The sequence below is a fragment of the Sapajus apella genome, unplaced genomic scaffold, assembly GCF_009761245.1.
Source record: "Sapajus apella isolate SASKATOON/1434 unplaced genomic scaffold, GSC_monkey_1.0 scaffold679, whole genome shotgun sequence".
Taxonomy (NCBI): domain Eukaryota; kingdom Metazoa; phylum Chordata; class Mammalia; order Primates; family Cebidae; genus Sapajus; species Sapajus apella.
Window position 1 is genome coordinate 27,443 of NW_022437605.1, and position 5,313 is coordinate 32,755.

Genomic DNA, 5,313 nt, shown 5'->3' on the forward strand with positions numbered 1-5,313 from the left:
CAAGGACAGGCCAAAAGACCAGGTGAAAAGCTTAGGCCAGACCAAAAGACCAGGCCAAGAACCAGCCCAGGCCAAGAGGCCAGTCCAGGCCAAAAGGTCAGGCCAAAAGGCAAGACCAGGAAAAAAGGGAAGACCAGACCAAAAGGCCAGGCCAAAAGGCAAGGCCAAAAGCCCAGGCCAGGCCAAAAGATCAGGGCAAAAGGCCTGACCAGGCCAAAAGGCAAGTCCAGGCCAGACCAGGCCAAAAGGCAAGGCAATCCCAGGCCAAGAGGCCATGCCAGGCCAAAAGACGAGGTCAAAAGGCCCTGCCAAATGGAAAGGCCAGGCCAAAAGGCCAGTGAAAAAGGCAAGGGCAGGCCAAAAGACAAGACCATTCCAGGCCAAGAGGCCAGGCCAGTCCAAAAGGCCAGGCCAAAAGGCAAAGCCAAAAGGCCAGGGCAAGAGGCCAAGCCAGGACAAAAGAAAAGGCCAAAAGGCCAGGCCAAAAGAACAGGCCAGGCCAAAAGTCAAGGCCAGGCCAGCCCAGGCCAAAAGCCAGTCCAGGCTAAAAGACAAGGGCTTGCCAAAAGGCCAGGTCAAAGTCCAAGCCAAAAGGAAAGCCCAGGCCCAAAGGCCAGGAATAAAGGACAGGACAGGGCCAAAGTTGAGATCAAAAGGCCAGGCTAGGACAAAAGTCCAGGCCAAAAGGCAAGGCAAGGCCAGCCCAGGCCAAAAGGACAGGGCAAGATGCCAGGCCAGGAAAAAAGTACAGGCCAGGCCAAAAGGCCCGGCCAAGAGGCCAGGCCAGGCCAAGAGCCCAGGCAAGGCCAAAAGGCCGGGCCGAAAGGCAAGGCCAGGCCGGGCCAAAAGGACAGGCCAAAAGGTGAGGCCAGGCCAAAAGCCCAAGCCAAAAGGCAAGGCAAGGCCAGGCCAGGACAAAAGGCCAGGACAAAAGGCCAGGCCAGGCCAGGCCAGGCGAAAAAGCCAGGAAAAAAGGCCAGGAGAAGAGGCCAATCCAGGTCAAAAGGCCAGGCCGAAAGACAAGGACAACGCCAGGCCAGACCAAAAGGCCAGACCAGGACAGAAGACCAGGCCAAAAGGCAGGGCCAAAGGCCAAGCCAGGCAAAAAGGCTAGGACAAAAGACCAGGCCAAAAAGCCAAGACAGGCCAAAAGGCAAAGTCAAAAGGATAGGACAGGCCGAAAGGCCAGTCCAAAAGGTCAGGCCAATAGGCAAGCCCTGGCGAAAAGGCAAGGCAAGTCCAGACCAGGCCAAAAGGCAAAGTCAGGCCAGACCTGGCCAAGAAGCCAGGTGAGGCCAAAAGGCCAAAAACTGGCCAGGCCAAAAGGACAGGCCAGGCCAAAAGGCCAGGCCAAAAGTTGAGGCCACCCCAAAAGGCCAAACCAGGCCAAAAGACAAGCATGCAGAGAAGGGTGAACAACGAACGAAGTCACTGGGGCAAAGTCAGGTGATTGGATGTGAGAGAACAAACAAGAGTTCTGGTTGCCACGGCAGCGACCAGAGGAAACAACCAGAGGAAAAGACTTCGGGGTGAGGACTAGGCTGCCAGTCCCCTTCCTGGAGGTCTCCCTCAGTCATTCTGGAGGTCCCCCACATCCCTCTTAAAGCCCCTGCTGACGCGTCAGTTGGGAACTGCTCAAACGTTCCCAGGCGCTGCCCCTCGGTGGCACCTGGGTTCCCACCCGCCCCCGGCACTCCGCCACCGGCCTCTTCCTCCGCGTCACCAGCTCCCCGAGGTGACCTCAACATGGCTGCGGTGCCTGGGCTGCTCGTGCTCGGGCTGCTGTGGCAAGTGCCGGGCCAGCCGGACCCCAGCACTGTCCGGCTCTTCTCGGAAGACAAACTCTGTGCAGACGACGAACGCAGCAGTGAGTGAGCCTGGAAGGCCAGGGGCCCATGGTCTCCGTGGCGGCACCGCCCAGATTGTGCGAGGGCTGGAGCTCAGCAGCCTGAGCTCAGCAGCCCAGCAGGCCGGCTCATGAGTCGCAAGCGGGTTGGGCAGGATGCAGAGGTGGGCTGGCTCCGGGTCCCTGTGTCTGCCTTCTCTGGCTCTGCCGGCACCCAGCCACTTGGGCCTGACCGTGGCGGCTGCACCTCCCACTTGTTGCCAGCATTTTATTTTTCCTCTGCTGAAACGGGGGCTTGCTTGCAGTGGTCCCTGGTTTCCCCAGGAGTAGCTCACAGCGTTCCTTACCACCCCCCCAACCGCCTGGGCTCCGAGGGTAGATGCGGTTGCACATCGCGCAACTGGGTTTCCCACATCGCAGCCAAATGCTTTCTTGCTTGCACTATGGGGACCTTAGTGGGTGCAGTACCCCGGCAGATGCCATAAGGGCTCGGTGGGCATTTTCTCTGTGTCAGGTTGATCATGGGGCTTCTCTGGAAAGGCTCTCAGGGGCTGCCGCTTTGCCCTTTTGCTTCACTGGGATTTGGGTTCATACCACCTTTTGAACAGGAATTAGGAGTTTAGGTTTGGGACGAGTCTGGAGTCCAAGCACTCATTGTATTCCAAGGTCTCTACCCCGACTTTGATCCATCCTATCATTTCTGTGCTTGGAAGCCTTTTTGCAGACTGCTAGGCAGGGCAGCAGGAAGGCCAAAAGCTTTTGCTCTGCAAAGAGGCTGAAGATCTGCACCAACCACCTGGGACCAGCAGCCTCCTCTTCTGTGCATAGGAAGCAGAATTGCTCTCCAGATCAGGATTGGAGGTGGGCGGTGGGGAGATCTTCAGGCTCAGATGAAGAGGGCTTTTACAGGAAAGATCATAAATACCCCAAGGGTCTCAAAAGCCAGGTTGGTTTAGACTTAGCCACTTGTGTGTTGAAATCTCTTCTCTATGTGTTCCCCAAACCAGGATCATTCTTAGAGCCTTTCAGCTGGTCTCAAACCACCTTGTAACTTACAGCCACTGCAGAAACGGTTTTTCATACATTGGTAAGCAAGGCCTATATAAAAGTATTCATTTTAGAAAGGCCAAAAACCCTATAGTTTAGCTATTTATATTCAAATTTGTTATCAAAACCAAATTTCATAATTTGAACTGTCTGTATCTCTACAACACTAATCAAGAAAAGAGCTCTCTAATGAGTGTGAAGCCATTCCTAGAGGTAACCCTGTGGTTGATGTCAATAAGCTGTCAAAAGCAGAACAACTGCCATGGTTTTTCCCTTTAGTTTTCTTGGAGCAAAACCAAGCTGTTATCCATTTGCTGTTGGTGCTGGCAAGATAGTTGGTATTCTTTGCTTGCAAGCATGGCCCTGCCTGGGTTCATCAAAACAGGTTACCTGGAGAGTCGTCACATCAGTGATGCTTCTTCAGTACTGAGGCCTGATGTTAGAAGAGCTCACGGTTGTAACATAACTTGAGAAATGGTGTGTGTTCAAGCAGAGGAAACCAAATATAACAGGCACCAACAGAGAAACATCTGGACGGGTCTTTGTTGTGTTGTATAAAGTGTTGTGTAATATGAGTGTGTACAGTGTCCTTGTGTGCTTTTCCAATAGTTGTTCCACATTTATGTTGGCCTCTGATGTTATTATAAATCCTCTATGATCTATTCTAAGGGAGAGCCAGAAAAACACTGCCATTTCCAATTTTGATCTTATTCCCAATCTTAAATTGTCTGTCGTCTTAAACCTGACCTCTCCTTCAATGATGTCTGAACTCCATAGTTGACGTGTTGGAACATAATCAGAGTCTAGCTTCAAAAAACAAATGACTCCCTCCAAATCTATATGTTTGTGTAGCCATTTAGAGACACATTTTCAATGTATTTTATTGCAAATTGGGTTTTGGAAAAAATCTTATTTCCATTTTCCTTTATTGTCTCTGCTATTTAAATATATGTATTGCCCATTTAGTCTTGAATGGAAAACTGTTTATGTGGACACAAAAAGAAAAGTACTGCTTACAGTTTCTAGATCAAGCATGACTTCAGCATGCCTTTTAAGCATTAAGGGAATTACTGACCTATTCTCATAGTTTGCTTAGTCCTGGCTACATGAGATGTTCATGACTTTTGATTTTGTTTATAGAAATATATACATAAGGGTATTTTGTCTTTGTTTTGAAACTTTCTTAATGTTAGATGCAGTCAACATTATTTACTTTCAGAAAATATTGCCTTGTGCTGTGATTGAATCTATAGTATGGTGTGATAGACATTCTTTTCCATTAATCTATGCAGACACTGTGCAGAGAGTACAACTTGGCTGCCAGTGAAATTGACAGTGTTTACTGCTACATAGTAGTGGTTGCAGCCACTTGAAGGTGGAGACTTTTACTGGTTAGTTCACGTTAATTGGCCTCTTTGAGTTCCTGGGTACTCTGGTTCCCTATTACCTCTTCACATAGCCATGGTTAAGCTAGTCATCATCTGTGCTTGCATTTCCAATTTGCAAAAGGAAGCTTTTTATGAATTTGAAACAGAAAAGATTGAAGAATTGGAAAGTTAGAGACAGAATCAAGAATTTCACTTGGATAAGAAAAGCCATGTGTGGTAGTTGACACATTGCTTTTTGTTTCTCAGTATTATCCACAGAGAAAAATAGATAAGGTTTTCCTTTCCTCTGTCTACTTGTAGAAGATATGATTTATAGCAGTAAACCTCTAAGGATTTGAGATACTTTGAGCAAATAAAAGAAATTCCAGAGTACTGGAAAAATTTGGTTGTTATTTATATTGGGATTCTTTTATTTCCTGATAAATCAATATGGACTGTCAACATTCAATCTTGATAATCTGGCTAATTTTTCTCTCTCTTTTTTTTACAGTGTTAATGTACCAGGGTGAAGCTCTAGAAAATTTCAGAGGCCCAGATTGTCATTTTGTGAATTTTACAAAAGGCGACGCTGTATATATCTACTATAAACAGGCAAGAGGATTGTCTGAAGCTTGGGTGGGAAGTGTAAGTAAAATTTTGACATACTTTATTTACTTAATTTTTATTGGCTTGTTTAGCACTGTTTATTTAAATGACTGTGTTTTTTGGGACCTTTGATGGAATTAACCTGTCCTCTCTGCCAGACTGTGAAAAAAGATGGCCCTGTGTCCCCAGTGGCCTTGGGTCTGCACATAGGAGGGGCTCAGCAGAGCCTTCTGAAATAGAACTGATTCTAGCAAGTTTCCCTCAGTGTCAACTCTAGGATGCTGCATACATATTAGAAGTTGAAATGGTAAGGGCCAAAAAATTCTTTACTTCATTGCTTTAAAAAGGAAGGATTCACAGGAATTAGACTTACTCCTGTAAACTATGTGTGAGAGAGTGTTTAATATTTAAACCTTAAACATGTAAGTTTAAAGTTGATTTTGGCCA

At 47.8% G+C, this 5,313-nt stretch overlaps 1 long non-coding RNA gene across 1 annotated transcript; it reads left to right on the forward strand.

Moving 5' to 3' along the window:
- Positions 1-1,832: 1,832 nt before the first annotated feature.
- LOC116546210 lies at positions 1,833-4,837 on the forward strand. Its single transcript, XR_004266627.1, has 2 exons — positions 1,833-1,867; positions 4,772-4,837. It is a non-coding gene; the product is annotated as an uncharacterized LOC116546210 (long non-coding RNA).
- The last annotated feature ends 476 nt before the right edge of the window (positions 4,838-5,313 follow it).